The following is a 17,300-nucleotide window of genomic DNA, read 5'->3' on the forward strand; positions in this document are numbered from 1 at the left end:
TCTACTCCTCTCATGCCTGAGTGGTCAACAGCTTATTTCAAGCCGACGGTTCAACACACTCCAGCCTCAGAGAGCCATCGACCCCTTTAAGCCAAGTCAGGTTCTTTTACGTTTCAATGAGATCGCTTCTTGTTCTTTTCGTGAAACCCAATCCCAGATAAAACATAATAAACCAGTTACTGACGTGAACGCGAAGCAACACAGACACTGCTGAGCCCTCCAACGCGTTTTGAAAATTAAGAGGCGGATGAATCTTAACTGCAGAAGGTGTGAGAAGACGGTGGATGATGTCTGAGGAAGAGGACGGAGACTCAGAAATGACTCCCTTCACTCCAACGCTCTCCAAATATTTTCCATCGATAAAAATGTTTCGCATAATGTTTCATACGCTCTCCTCCCCTGGGTGGGTGCCAGCCCATTACCATGGTGATGTTCTCAGTAATTGAACAGAATAGCGTTTTATTCCCTGCACCCTGCCAATAGAAACGGCATCCACGCCCTCCACTGTTGTGGCAGAAAGTTCAACATTACGCTTCATACAGATTGGGAATAAACCGATCTTGTTCGACATCTTTCTTGAGTCACACGCCGCCAGCACGTTCGTGCGACCAGAAAAGAAAGACTCCCTTTTCCATTGACTGAATCTTTATTACTTTGCATCACTTCCACCTTGCACTTTGTAGAAGAAACAAAGCACTACGCCCCCTATTGCTCCTCTTCCCATTACATTTCTGTAATTTAAGCAACAAAGGCGCTGTTGGACCCACTGAGTTCCCCCAACAGTTTTTTCCCTTTGCTCCAGATTCCAACATCTGCAGCCTCTGGCGTTTCGATGTGCTTCTTTGTGACATTCTAACTGCTCCATTTACACACATCGTCCCATACTAACAAAGATATATTCCGTATTCCACTCCCTCCCTCCCTCTCTCTCTCTCTCTCTCTCTCTCTCTCTTGCTCTCTGTCTCTCTGTCTCTCTCTCTCTCTCTCTCTCTCTCTCTCTCTCTCTCTCTCAATTTCTCTGCTCCTGAAAAATAACTGCGTTTCTCTCTCTCCAGTTTTGACAAATATGGACCTGAAACGTTGCCCGTTTCTCTTTCCACGAGCTCTGCCTGCCCTCCTGAGCGTTTGCAGTATTTTCTATGTTCTTTAATTTAGTCCTGAACCATTGACAGTTCTTCTCTTCGCGGATGTTGTCTGATCGCTTCAAATTCTCAAAGTCGTCTTTCCAATATCTGCAGGCTCCCCTCCTTGTATTGTTTTTTCTTCTTGTCTTTTCTCCTCTTCAAGGAACACGACTGTCTGGAACTGTGAGCTTTCCTTTTCCTTCTTAATGAACGATTATTCTTCTCAAATCTCCTCACACACTCTGTGAATGCATTCAATAACCACCTTCTCCACTCTTCCAGTTTCAGTCTCGAAACTTGTGAAGCAACCCACCTCTCCACCCCTCTTCCACACCGTTCTTGATGAGGTATCGAGATCGTCCCTTTAGCTTAACCAGTATTTGTCCACACCCCACTGTGTTGAATCGAAGCTCACTCACCCGTTTTGAACTCATATGATCACCCTACAACCCGGAAGACTGATTTACCACTCCTGCTCATGCTTAAGGCAGGTTTCAGCAAAGATCAAAATATCACTTAAATAAGGAGACTATTCAGCCGTTGTATAGATACCCGGCTCAGTGTAACTCAATATCGCGAGTTCCACACCCACGTCCTTGGAAATTCTTTCCTTTCAGATTCCTATCCGTCGCCATTTGAAATTCATCCATTGGATCTGTGTAAATGATTGCATCTGGGAGCACATTTCTGACCCAAACCACTAGATAAGAATATTTTCCTCACATCTAGCATTCCTCCCACACACATCTTCCTGCTGTCAGTTCATCGGGTTTATCAACTGGATTTCCTGCGCAAAATAATAAGCAATTAGCCACCATAAGCGAATACCTTTCCCTTTTTTTCAAGCCTGCGTTTCATTTGTCTCTAGATTCATGTTGCAAAACCTTACTCCGACATCCACTCCCCCATCAACCCCCACCGCACGCTAAAACTTCAGTCAATATGCCACACCTCTTCCAAACTCAGCAAGCTCTTCCGCAAGGCAGCGGAGAATATGCCTGCAAGGATATTGGTCCAAGCCATGTTGAGGTGCCACTCCTCCGATTGGATCAGCTCCCACCACCCTCTCACGATGTGCTGAAAGTCCGACGACTGTAAGGTCCTCCTCTCTGCACGATCTGTTCACTTGCGTGTCAGTGTGTCCTCACCTACCCTTACATTTTGTTGTAATCTTCGATCAATATCTTATTTCACCGACTTTCCAAAGAAAACATGTGGACTTACCCAATTAGCACAATCAACGTAAAGTTAAAGCACACAAGGAATTCTGTCTTTGATCTATTGCAGTATTAAGCGTACTTCGAGACTGGGAGAGGTGTCAAGAGGCTGTTCGTAGTGTGTGAGTCGGCTTAAGTATGCATCGAAGTAGTTTACTGGCACTGCAGCCTTCTCTGTTCGGAGGTGGGCTACGGACGCGATGTTCTCTTCAGTGTTACCAGATCGGTACATTTGAGGAGTAGGGGGAGTGGAGGTCGGTTTGGCTGTGGTGTTCGTGCGGCTGGAGTTGGGAACTGAACCTATACAATACAACATTAGAATGGATGTAATAGTTTTCTCCCGAGGATTGCAAGCTGGCCACGCCTGAGTGCTGTTCCTCGCGCCCATAATAAGCTCCATTGGAGCAGCACAGGCGACCAACAAGAGATGTCAGAGTGGGAGTGAGGTGTTCGAGAGGAATGGGATATTAAAGTGACAGGCATCTGCAGGCTGTCGAATGTGAAAGAGCTTTGTTTCCCTCTCGGCGGGTGGGTTCCTGCATTTTCCGTTTTTATTTCAAATTTCTAACATGCGCAGTATGTATTTGAGAAACAAAGGACTGCAGATGCTGGAATCTAGATGAAAAAAGCACGATAATGCTGGAGGAACTCAGCAGTCCAGGCAGCATCTGTAGAGAAAAGCAGGCGGTCGACGGTTCGGGTCAGGACCGTTCTCCCACTATAAGTAATCGCCAACACCTTCCTGTCCCACACCCCTCTACCATGCCTCTTCTGCCCTTTCCAGGCCTATCCTCTTTTTTCTACCCCCTCTCTCCTTACCATTGACCCATCTCCCGGTGGATCTGCTCTCCCCTCTTCCCCCCGCACCTGCCCATCACTATCTCTTACCTGCATCTACCTATCACCACCTTGTGTCCACCCCGCCTCACCTCCTTTGTCCACCTGTCACTACCCTGTTTTTCCCTCCTGTATATTGGACTTCCCCTTTCCAAATCCTCAGTCCTGAAGCAGGGTCCGGACCCGAAACGTTGACAGACTACTTTTCTCCACGGATGCTGCCTGCCCTGCTCAGTTCCTCCAGCATCATCGTGTTTTCATGCAGTCTGCATTTAGATGGTTTTATCGAGCTTCCTGCAATAAGGTGGTATACTTGCGTCTAGGTGTTCAGTTTGATTCAAGTCAGTTTATTTTTACCTTAATTTTTAACATTCTTTGGGGAGGCTCTGGGGATCTCTTGGTGTAATACACATCTACGAGCCCGGTAGATTTACAGTGCAGAGACTCGCGTTGTTTTAGTTGCAGAGAAACAACCGAGAGAAACACCAGGTAACATCAGTTTATTGCTATTTCTTGATTTACGCCATAGTACAAATAACACAGTAACGAATAACATACAAATAACATAGTAACAAATAAATCAATAAGCTGCATAAGTTAACATTCTGTCAAATAAAGAACTTCACTCATATTTCTCCAAGGGTCCTTTTACTCCCGTTGATTTCAAATGGGCTCAACATACATGTATCAGTTTATACCAGGACAGGTGCATTGCCTACATTTCCCAGCCAATGAATTGGGAATATGAGGAGGGGCTCCGCCGGACTTCGTGGTGAAATTCAGCGGAAAGTGCTGTGATCCTGGGGAAATGATTCCGCTTTAGAATGGGTAATAATGCGGTGTCTCGAGGGAAGATTTGACCTACTGCAGTGGGAGGTAATTTTCTACAGTTTTTCCAGATATACGTTACATACGTTACATATGGGTTATAGGGAGAGTTTGGGCAGGCTTGGACTTAATTATTAGAGCATAGGAGACTGTGGGGTGAACTTATAGAGGTGTATAAAATCAAGCGGGGCATAGATAGGGTGAATGTACGCACCTTCCCCAAGGTATAGGGAATCAAAACCTAGAGAGCATAGTTTCATGGCGAGAGGGGAAAGATTTAAAAAGGACCTGAGGGGCAACCTCTTCACACAAAGCGTTGTGCGTCTATGGAACGAGCTGGCAGAGGAAGTACTTGAGGCAGGTACAATAACAATATTTGTAAAATACTCGGACAGGTACATGGATGGGGAAGGTTCAGAGGAATATGGGCCAAACGCGGGAAAATGGCACTAGCTTATATGGGCATCTGAGGCGGTATGAGCAAGTTAGTCCGAAGGTCCTGTGTCCGTGTTGTAGGACTCTGAGACACATTTATTTGCATGTAAGAATTGATAACTAAGTATCTTCCTTTTGTATTGGATCTTCCGTGCAGTAAAACCACTTCTCTGAATAAGAATTAAGAACAGAAAATTGTCAAGTAATGAATGGCGCAGGGCCACACAATGAACCATCATGACAAATTATTTGGCCAGAGAAGGCCGTTTCTAAACAGAAGGAGGTCCGGTCAGCAAAGCGGATCCGCTTAAAAGGTTCTGGTGTTCAGAAGTTGATGAGTCTGGAGGAGTTATCCAGGTATAAGGAGTGCTTGCCATGGAAGGGATGAAAATGCATCTGCGATATTTAAAATAGATGTTTTGGCATGTCAGGAGCTGATTAAGATTGTGCTTTTCGTTCGGTGCTATTAGCATTAGCATATCACACGGAATTCCCAGAGAAGATGCTTGAGCATTCAATTGAAATACGTGGATCCGGTGGGGGAAGAAACATCTTCCGAATATAAAAGAATTGGGTTCGCATTTTCTGGAATGTGAGCACCTGGTCTGCAAGAGATAGAATATTTAGTGACGCGGCTGCTTTGGGGATGCGGTGGTGCAATGGGTGAAATCTTCGTGTGGGAGTTGCGTGTTGTTTGATGGGGAAATGCCTACGTCTGACGGTCTGATCGCGGAAGTAATGCACATCATTGAATTACACATTTGTAAGGCCAACGTTTATTTTATTGTTGTCTGTGACTGGCCCCATGCCCAGTTTAGAGTTCGGGAACTTTTGATGAGCTTGGAGTTACAAATGGCCCTAAACAAGAAGGGAGGCAGATTTCACAGTTTGAAGGTTTTAAATGGACCCCATTCCGGTACTTACACTTTCTGTTGTAGATGTGTAATTAGTACTTTAAATATGGATGCACAGTTGAAAAGCTGGGCAACCGCGCTTATAATCTATAACGATCACTGATAATCCACGATATCGCTGAGATAACAGAACTGATACATTGCAGCGGTTCAACAAGGAGGCTTATTACCATCTGGATTGCAATTAGAGATGGGCAACTAGATGTTGTCTCAGCCTGCGAAACACACACCCATTCAATAGTATATACCGTATATAAATAGATATAAATTGCTATCAATATAAACTGTAAAGGAGACAGATATTTGGACACATCGGTAATGGTATACATACTACAAACATACATACCCGCATGTATTGACAGTCAGATGGACAGGTAAGTAAGGAGACAAACGGATATGCAGATAAAAAGATAGCTAGAAAGGCAGAGAAGTTGGGATCAGTAGATGAATGGGTAGATAGATAGATAGATAGACAGACAGACAGACAGACAGACAGACAGACAGACAGATAGACAGATAGACAGATAGATAGATAGATAGATAGATAGATAGATAGATAGATAGATAGATAGATAGATAGATAGATAGATAGATAGATAGATAGATAGATAGATAGATAGATAGATAGATAGATAGATAGATAGATAGATAGATAGATAGATAGATAGATAGATAGATAGATAGATAGATAGATAGATAGATAGATAGATAGATAGATAGATAGATAGATAGATAGATAGATAGATGGATGGATTAAAACTACCTTCTCAGTTAATTTCACTGTAAATATGTTCCTCCTCCATGTTCAAAACCTGTGAAGATGAGACAAGATTTCAGTGTCTCTAATTATCAGTAAATTCAAATATATAGACAAGGTTTTCTTCGCGAATTACATCAAGTTCTGGTCACCCTGTTATACCAAAGACCCATGAAGCTGGAACGAATGCAAAGAAGTTTGACGAGAACGTTGCCAGGACTCCAGGGCCTGAGCGACAGGGGGAGCTTGAGCAGGCGAGGACTTTATTCCTTGGAACGAAGGAGACGGAAGTGCATAGCTAAGCAGAATTCATACAGTTTTCCCCCAGGGAGGAGGAAATCAAAAATTAGATACGGATTCTTTATTGATCACATGTACATTGAAACACACAGTGAAATACATCTTTTGTGGAGAGGGTTCTGGGGGCAGCCCGCAAGTGTCGTCACGCTTCCGGCGCCAACACAGCACGCCCACAACTTCCTAACCTGTACGTCTTTGGAATGTGGGAGGAAACCGGAGCATCCGGAGGAAACCCATGTAGACACGGGGAGATCGTACAAACTCCTTACAGACAGCGGCTGGAATTGAACCCGGTCCCATTCAATGTACTACCGTTATGGAAGGTAAAGGGTAAGATTTAAAAGTGACCTGAGGGGCAACATCTTCATGCAGACGGTGGTGGATCAATGGACCGATCTGGCAGCAAACGTAATAGATGCAGGAAAAATAATACCACGGAAAGGACATTTGGATGAGTACATGGATAGGAAAGACCAAATGGGACTAGCTTAGGTGGGCACATTGGACAACATACAAGAGTTGGGCCGAAGGGTCTGTTTCCGTTCTATATTGCTCTATGACTCTATGACAAAATATTAATTGGAATTACCTGCTCAGTTTTCTTCCATTGAAGGGGTACGTTGACGTGGCGTACTTCTGAAAATGTAAAGTGGGATAAACATGACAACTCTGAAATACGACCTCACACATAGAGTAATCGATGTAAGACTCCTTGCTAATTTTCATGAAGGCTCGCCAGTTGTCGATACTCCCAGCCGCAGGTAAATTGTAGAACAGGGTATCAGTGAAGATATAACGGCGTTTGTCGGAAAGCTGCTGCAATATTCATGGAAAATTTAAACGTCATAGGGACTGGACACATGGGCACATGGGGGAGGAAAGTGTTGAGGCAGATTTCATCCAATTATTTCGGGCGGCTTATTAGATCATTGTGTTGAGATACCAGCCTGTTGCAGGCTACTTCAGATTTGAATAATTATTCATATTTTGATTTGAATATTCAATGATTGAAATACATAAATGAGCTCATTGTAATGGACGGAAACCGATGATCGTAGATAAGTGAAATTACAAATTCAGGCCAACGATAAGAAACTGGGTCAGAAACTAGTATCCTAAACTTAAGTAAGACATGGAAAGTGTATATTGATACTACTTGATGGGGTGCACCGAGAAAATGGAGCAAAGTACAAGGCAGTAGAACAGTAGTGCAGGCATGTCAGGAGATATTTCATAAGACATGGCAAAGGTATACTCCAGAGAGAAGGAAAGGCGAGATAACTGGGGTGCCATGTGTCGAAAGGGCGTGACGGGAAAGAAAGAGAAAGAGGCGGTAGAAGATGGAACAAGTGGGGAAATTCCAATGAATCTGGTGGAGGGTTAGCCCTTCCTATTCTGGCCCTTTGTCGCTCATTGGGAAGTATTGCAAGTGGACATGTAAGCAAGTGTTGCAGATTGCTAATGCGTAATCACTGTGGCGTCCCTGCGACCAGTGCTGCGGTTTCATCTGTTTACAATTAATATTAACTCCTGGCAATGCACTGTAAACACAACCGTTGATATAACGAAGAGATGTGTGCCAGTAAGATCTCATTGAACGGCAGAGATATTGTGAAACTAGTTGAGATCAAAGGCCATCGGCAAGGATGCAGATTTGAGCCTGAGCAACGATTCAATATTGAACAGAACAGCTTGGAATCCTTCTTTTATTTTGAATTAAGAGGAAACGTTCTCATGCATGGCATGGTCAAGAATTTTGAATGCACAGGGAACATTAAATCATGTATAAATTACTCGTTGATCAATTCGAAGTTCAAACATCTAGTTATACAGGATAAAAGTAGGAATGCCGATGGAGAAAAAAAGTGATATGAATTCGGCCTCAAGAACCATAATTGGATTAACAAAGAGACGTAGAAATGAGTGGATAGAAATCTGTATTGACAGATATACCGGCTGATGCATGTTGTTGTTAACTGTGTGGTGTTTACATGAATAAATAATTGGTAGGTGTTGGAAAGGCTACAAGTGAGGAAGGAAAGCGAAACGTGAAAATGGAAGATAGAATAATTGCAAAAATCCGCATCAAACCTGGAGGAGAATCTTTCCCAGAAAAAAACTACCCTTTCTCCTCTGGCGGTTTGATTTCACCCAGCGGCAAGAGCTGGGAGTTGACACACACGCAACTGATCCACAATTGAAGTAAAAATCATTCCTGATAGCTTCAGTGCGGTAGAAATACAGGAGTGTAAATATCAACGGAAGAATTAGCATGGCAGACCTTGAGCAACGCCCAGATTCAGTTAAAAGGTCCGTAGTATTTTTCAGATTCATGTTAAAAAAATTACCTTCTGATTTGCATTTTTTCTTGATGAGCAAAATAGTGAGAACCAGGACAAGAACAAGCACGATCGAAGTGATTGAAATCAGGGCGATGATGGAGCCGCTTCTTGACTCTATGAAAACATGGAAAGAATACACATAGAAAGGGAAAATATACATACAGGAAGAACAGTATCACATTCCAAGGCCTGGAATGGATTTGCTGGTTGAGAACTCGTTACCAAACTGCGCTCGTTTCTTTCAATGAATGGTGTCTGCCCATTTTGACCACCGTAGCGTGTTGCATCGGAGAGCCTCACAATTCATTGAATTCAGGATGTTAGAAGGGTGAGGGCAATGCCACTTAGAATATGGTTTTTTAGGCCAAATAGCATGTGTGCCAGGAGAAGCGCATTGCTTTCGAGGCGGGTGCTAAAATGATCTATTGATATGGCTGCCATAACGGCCGGTGTATTGTAGAAGCAACACAAGTCATATGGATCTGAGCAGGAGGCCTAATGTATGGAAATCACTCTTGACGCGTCACGGCTTGTTACGGCAACCTCTCTGCTCAGGACAGCAAGAAACTGCAGAGAGTTGTGAACACAGCCCAACACGTCACGGACACCAGGCTCCCCTCCTTAAGAGTCCAAGGGGAGTGTATACCTCTCTCTGCTTTGGCGAAGCAGCCAGAATAATTAAAGACCCGCAGCCACCCGGTTCATTCTCTCTTCTCTTCTCTTCCATCACGACAGCTTCTAACCCACTGTGATAAGTATTGAACGGTTCCTTTCTACGATGAGATGGACTCTGACCTCACGATCTATCTTGTTGTGAACTTGCAACTTATTGCACTGCACTTTCTGTAGATGTGACCCATTACTCTGTACTGTTATTGTTTTTACCTGTACTACCTCAATGCACTCTGTATTAACTCAATGTAACTGCACAGCGCAATGAATTAACCTGTACGATCGGTATGCAAGACAAATTTTTCACTGTACCTTGGTACAAGTGACAATAATAAACCAATACCAATACCAATGTCACTCGCACTAAAGAGACACTGCAGTCGCAGCGTTGTCTAAATGTGTTGTTCGATGCCAGGAACCAGGGCGCAAAAAACTGAACATCGCGCTGGAGCAGAATCACGTGAAGCGCCAAGGTCACTGAACACAGCTTGAAATGTCACTCAGATATTGCCCAAAAGGCCACATGCCAAGCACCGGGTTGTCAGAAACTCCAAGGGAATCCCACAGGTTTGCTACAACCATAGGCCCCCGTTTCACAGGTCGCCCGTCACTCAAGCGCATTCACGAATACCTGCCCCAATCCCCGCTGGAAAATATGGAACAATTTCACAGGCCAACAAGCAGTGAACAACACTTTTTCACACAGGAAAGAAAACATCAATTGAAATACGGCAGGAAAATTACCACAGGTACTGCCTCTAAATAGATATCATTCTCCATATTATATTCATTTTCTTTCGCTTTCAGATGAACCCGAAATGAAGAGATATGGTGTGGATAAAAAAGGACATTTCAGTGTCAATACGCGATAATGTTGTCCTCAAAATTTACTATGGCTGAATATCGAACTTCCGATACTGGAGGTGGGGGAGACAATCCATGATTTAACTTTTGACGTGGCCTGATCACAGTTATTTCAGTTCGTCTCGGCAAAGGGATGACAATATATATATGATCCTAGTGGTTTTACACCTGAACCATGCTGCACACGGCTGTTTCGCCAATGATATGCTTCTGATTTGCAATGGGGCAGAATAAATTTACCAGATGGTTTGTGAGGTGGGGTTCTCGTGCGAGATCGGATTTTAAAGAAATGGGCTTCTGACAACGTAAGAGTACACGAAATGAGAGTCGGGGATGGACCACTTGGAACCTCGAAACTCCTCTGACATATAATGAGGATATCTAGATCAACAGCATTACCCCTTGTTTCATCGAATATCCAGATATACGTCCACTTCGGTCTTGAGTCAGAGAGTCATCGAGTCACAAAATAACACAGCAGCGAAGCAGGCCCTTGGACCCAACTCGCCCACACTGACCAAAATATAAGGTAGTCCTATTGTCCACGTTTGACCCATATCCCTTTAAACTTGCTTTATTCATTTATCTGTCCAAATGTCTTTCCGACGCTGTTATTTCACCTGTCTCAAACACTTCCTCTGAAAACTCGTTCCATATACTCACCACCCTCTGTGTGAAGAAGTTGCCCCTCAGGTGCCTTTTAAAACACTCCCCTCTCACCTTGAGCCTATGCCCTCTAGTTTTTGAATCCATTTCACTGGGAAGAATTACCGATGCCCCTCGTGAACTTATACGCGTCTATAAAGTCACACCCAGTCTCCTACGCTCCAAGGAGTAAAGTTCTCACCTGCCCAACCTCTCTGTCTATCTCAAGGACTCGACTCATGGCAACATTCTGGAAAATCATATGCGTATTAATGAATTCTTCCGACAACCTAGTAACCTATACTGCACACAATACTCCAGGTATTTCGCTGAACTAACTAAATTGTCTGTGAAATGCAACTTACAACTTATACATATGTAACAAAAACAATGAATGTTGGAAATGGAGACAATGTCTCATGAATATACAAATAGTTTCAGGAATGGCCATTCGAACTTCGGAATTACCCAAATATTCGTGATGGCCCTGTTGCAGCATTCCCCATGTATCCCTCGATGCCTTTCGCATCAACAGCTATATCTAGTGTACCTCCGTTTTAACAATTATTGAGAAATGCCACAGGTTCACCGAGGCCTCTGTGAAGAAATTGTTCCTGAGCTCGGTTCCAAATGGCTTTTTCTGTATTTCAAGAATGTAACCACTGTTTGTGGTTCAGCTCACTCCATCCCTCCCCTCGCCTGGACCTCGCGAACTTCCTCCTGTATCTAGTCTGTCCGAACGTGTTAATGTTCTAGATTTCTACGAGATCCCCTCTGATACTTTGAACCTTTGGTGAAAGTAGACCTCATCCATTCGTCCTCTCGGTTTATGGCCGGGTCCTCGCTCAGCGAAGCAGACCAAAAGATCGACAGGGCTGAGAGTTCGATGTCACCAGTACGTTGTAAAACTGCATAAAGATGTTGTTGCTCCTGTACTCAGATCGTCTCTCAATGAAGGACAACATTCAACTTGCATTCCTGACAGCGCCTGGGGCACAAGGACACCCAAGGTCATCATATACTGTAGATAATACCACATGTTCAAAACCAAACTGCTGGATGAAATCGGCACATCAGTAAGTATCAGTTGGGGCAAAGGGATGGCCTACGTTTCCTGTCAAGATACTGCATTAGGACCAGAATGTAGAGCGGAGATAGCCAGCTGAGGGAGGTGAGAGGGAAGAGAAGGGCAGGAAATGGAAGGAGTTGGAATCAGTTGAGTTGGTTGATGATGGGCATGTGGAGTCAGGAGGGGGAAGAGATGAGTGGAGTTAGGAGACAGAGGCTTGTAGTTGACAGGTAGACAGATAAGGAGAGAGAAAGAGAGAATAAGAGGCAGATGAAGATCAGTTAAGAAGGGAAGTTATTAAGTGGAACCGGATAATAAGGGATGATGGACAGATGGATACAGCTGCAGAGGGAGGATAGGAGATCCAGTGGGTATGGTGCGTGTGATAAACTAATGGAACCGGGTAGGTTGGGAAAGGAGACTGGGTGACGGGAAGGGAGGGAGGAGATGTAGGGACATGTGTTGCACTACCATCATTGTAGGGGAGTCTAGAAGATTTGATTGAAAGCAATGTTTCAGCTACGGTTGTTGCTTCCATCCAATACTCTGCAGTCTGGAAAGTTGATATATTCCCTAAAGAGTAGAAGAACGGATCAATATAAGAATAAAAAGAACATATTCTAAGGCAATACGAGCAGAAAAGGGACACAACCGAATAAAATTTGCTTTATGGACAAGGAGAGGATTAACTCGGGACCCACAGGTGGCCCTCGGGCTACAGGTGACATCAATTTCATATTGGTCTGTTGATTACCATATTTATGGCAAGAAGGAACAAGGAGCGAATATTACTGAACCTCAAACAATATCAAAAGTGTGATCCAAATACGTCACTTTTACTGATTCACTTTTATTTTGCGAGTTCCATCCTCGGAAATCTACATTAGATCTGCTGCAGGGGATTTCCCTTCCACAAACACATTTTGACATTGTCCAAACCCGATAACGCTTGCCAAGAATCATTTTCCTCACGACTGACTCAGGTTCACTAGTCGGTCTGCCAAGTTTACACTACCTCTCTTTTCTTAAATACTAAGGTTACATTTGCTACCCTCCAATCCGAAGACCTTTCGAAGTGGGTCACAAATATTTCACAAAAATAGGTTCTGGCATATCGATTATTAAGTCCTGGGAATTTGCCAGCCATTTGCTCCATTACTTTCCCGCCCATTATGTCATTAAGGATGGTGATTTTCTTCAGATTCTTCTGCTCTCTGGAACATTGGTTAACCTCGATATCTTGGAGCGTACTAGCGTCATCCTCTACAGAGACACAACCAAAGTATACATATACTTGGTCTTTCATGTCTTTGTTCCGAATTATATTTTCCTCGCAATGAACCTACATTTGTCTCAGCTAAATACTTTTCTAAAACTCATAACATATTCCTAAACGCTTTCATAGTGAGTTTTCTACTACTTGTCGATTTCCTCTGATACTCTATCCTCCTACTCTTCATCAATCTTATTGTCCTCCTTTGGTGCATTCCAAAATGCTGCCAATCTTCATGGCTGCTGCTTTTCTAGTAACTATGGATATTTCCAAATTGGATCAAATGTTGCCGAATTTCCTTGGCAGGTCGCCGTGGAACAGTTTTCTGGTGTATTTTTTTCCTGCCCGACTGGAAAACTAATACCTTTTGTAATACATTTATGTATTCTTCCCGATTATCTCCTGCATAATCACCATCAATCCATCATGTAAGATGACCCAATCTAGCATAGCCAACTCTCGCCTTCTGCCTTCGCATTTTCCGGCTTTCAGATCGGGACGCTCGTTTCTGATTCTGCAATTTACAACATCACTCTACATCTTGAACAAGGATTCCATCACATTTGTCGCCTCTTCCGAAATGACGACAGTAAGGATGTTCATGGTTCACTTCTCTCTCTACCTTAGCACTCCAAAGTAACCTGTTCTCTTGGAAGGTCGTTGGCGTATTCACCATATAAAAAACGTACATACACGAGGGTTTCCACCGCCACAGTACTATTGCCAACTTGTTTTGACAAATCAGTTGTTTTGGACTGAAATCAACTGAGATGATAGTTGCACGCATGAGAAATGTTCGTAATGTGACTGCACTTGTCAAAGCAAGGCTACATTTAATTTTCAAGAAAAGAAGCTTGAATATCAGTCTTTTTCTTTATTGCTGGCCACGACATCTTACTGGAAGGGGAGGTGTATTTCCTAAGCTATCTTTATTAGTCACATGTACATCGAAACAGACAATGAAATGCATCTTTTGCCTGGGGTGTTCTGGGGCAGACGGCAACTGTCGCCATGCTTCCGACACCAACATAGCATGCCCACAACTTCCAAACCTGTACGTATTTGGAATGTGGGAGGAAGCCACCAGCACCCGGAGGAAACCCGCTCAGTCAAGGGGAGATCATAAAAAATCCTTACAGACCAGGAATTGAACCTAGGTCGCTGACGCTGTAATACGTTACGTTAACCTCTGCACTACAGTGACTGCCCGGGTAACCCATGTTTTCAATACAACTGTTGCTTTTAATTAACAGGACGTCACGCCTGACAGTAGTCTCTCTGCCAGAGAACAAATCCCCAATACAAAATTCCTCGCCCCGTTTAACTCCGCAAGATTTACAATCTGCGGACGTTTTGCATCTACTGTGGATGTATATGCCAGGATATAGAAGGAGCTGCTACGCTGGAGTAGCTGTAATATCTTGTTGCAATGGTCGTTGTTCATCTCTGGACACCTGGTCCTTCACCTTCGGCGATGCACATAGATTTCGCACAATTTCTTCTCATTTCCCTTTTTTTCTAAATTGTAGCAGCTGCCCACAATTGCGCGTTCAAGAAACCTGTGTTACGTTTCTGAAAGCCATTGAATTGATTTCGAAACGGAAGTGTACTTTCACTCACTGAGAAATGCAATACCTCTGCTGTTAATATTTATTTGGAATACTTAATTCTCCCATGGAATATGCATAAAGATATCAAGATATCAATTTTCTGGCAGAATAATTGAAATGGAGAGAATTTATAAACCTAACATAATAATACTACAAAAGTAACATTAAAAATTTTTAAAAAGCACATTTGCTACAAATGCTACCTATACTCCTTTTCAAAGCTTGAACGAAAATCCTGTCAATTTAAAACTATGTACTTGCCTTCCGAACAGATCAGTCCTGCATCTTCCTCGTGAACACAGTTGTTAATCCCCCATCCTGGGATGGAGCATTCCCAAAGGGAAGATTCACTTCCATTGCACGTGACATTGTGCATCCAAATGTTTCCACTCCCTTGCCCGAACTGTTCTCCTGAAAGTGCTGCTGTAGGAGATCCGCAGTCAAGCTGTTTGCAAACAACCTTGGAGTCTTCCATATCCCAGCCGTCGTCGCAAACCGTCCCCCACTGTCCATTGTATTTCACCTCCACTCTTCCCGAACATCGATCGCTGCCATTAGCGAGCCTGATATCAACCCCTGCAATGAGAGAGCAACCAAAGATTTACTCTGATTTTCCAGAACAATATCTTGACCGTCAGTTCTATTCCTTGTTTCTGACTGTCATCTCTATGAATGGTATGATCCAACCATTAAGAATGTATATCTGTTATCAGACGTTTAACCTTATATTTCCACTTTAAATTTATTTAACTACTTATAATTGCCCGTGGAAGATCAAAATCAAAATCCAAAGAACAAATTCCAAATCCACAATTCCACGCCCATTTCTTACTCTGCATGAATTGCAATCTGCAGATATTTTGCATGTTTTATGGAATTATAAGCCAGGATACAGTGGAGTGAGTGCGCTGCGACTCGTGCTATTTCTTTTTGCAACGATCCTGTTCACCACGTTCATAAGGTAACCATGACTCTCCAACACTCCAAGGAGTAAAGTCGTCGCATGACCAACCTTTGCCTCTATCTCAAGGCCTCGAGTCATAGCAACATTCTGGTAGATCTTATTTGCACTCTTTACATATAATTCCTTATTTTGTCTGTTACGGACTCAGTGAAAGTCCCTTTAAGATAGTGTGTGTGTGTGTGTGTGTGTGTGTGTGTGTGTGTGTGTGTGTGTGTGTGTGTGTGTGTGTGTATGTGTGTGGGGCGTGCTTACGTCAACAGAAGATAAAGGACGTAATGACGTTGTTGAAGAAGTAAGAAGAAGAAGGAGAGAGAGAGAAGGGAGAGAGACACCAGCCTGCTTGTTTTCTCTATCGATGGATGAGAAACAATAACTGTGTTTGCCATAGAAATCCATGTATGGAAGTTGGAAGTAATCCGGTGGAGTTCACTTTGTTGCTGACCTGTAGAGGGAAACAGGTATTTGTGTGTGGACGACCACGGTTCGGATGCTTTCGGGGTGAGGAAGTCACTACCGAGTAAACACTGAAGTGTCGTTTGGGTTCCATCGTGGAACATTTGGATTTCGTATGTACTCTCTCTATGTTTTTCTACATCTACATCTTATCTTCAGACAACGGTGGTTGTTGAAGAAGCCCTTGCTCATGTTTCACCTTATGGCTTGCGGAACTGAACTTTAAGAACCATTCCGGAACTGGGAGTTTTGGACTTTGTCACACACACACACGAAGAGTTTAGTTTTGGGGTTAACGTTCGAGGTTTAACATTTTTGAATTCTAACATACTAACATTTTTACTTTTATTTTACGTATTATCATAAGTAGTGATTAATAAAATAGTTTTTAACACTAAATCATGCTCAGTGTGTTTCTTTTGTTGCTGGTTCGTGACATGTCTAACAAAGTAACCAATACTATACACAATACTCCAGGTTTTTCGTTGAACGGACTAAATTATCTGTGCGATGCAACTTCAAATTTATGTGCATGTAATAAAAAATCTGAAGCTTGGAAATGGAGGCAATGTCTCATGAACATACAAATAGTTTCAAGAATGGCCATTCGACCTTTCGCAATTAACCTAACTTTCGTGATAGCCCTGTTGCAGCATTCTCCATGTATTCCTCCATGCCTTTCGCAGCAACAGATATGTCTTTCTCCTCTTTAACCATTATTGAAAAATGCCACAGATGGAAACAGCTGGAGGAAGAGGATATAAGATCCAGTAGGTATAGTGCGTGTGATAGACTGATGCAACCGGGTAGGTTGGGCAGGAAACTGAGTGACGGGTATGGAGTCGTGAAAGAGAAGCGGTGTGTATGAGAAGAAGGACGATGGAGCGCATATAATGCGGATTAAATGAGATTTTAAAGTAGAATATTAATATTATTGGAGTTAGAATATCCAGCAGGATATGTTCTTCTGGTTTGCATTTGGTCAGACTGCAGCAG

At 43.2% G+C, this 17,300-nt stretch overlaps 1 pseudogene; it reads right to left on the reverse strand.

The window, feature by feature from the left end:
• LOC127587185 (deleted in malignant brain tumors 1 protein-like) overlaps positions 1–17,300 on the reverse strand; it is a 143,103-nt pseudogene that overhangs the window by 113,852 nt on the left and 11,951 nt on the right.

Source organism: Pristis pectinata, chromosome 39 (assembly GCF_009764475.1).
Source record: "Pristis pectinata isolate sPriPec2 chromosome 39, sPriPec2.1.pri, whole genome shotgun sequence".
NCBI lineage: Eukaryota > Metazoa > Chordata > Chondrichthyes > Rhinopristiformes > Pristidae > Pristis > Pristis pectinata.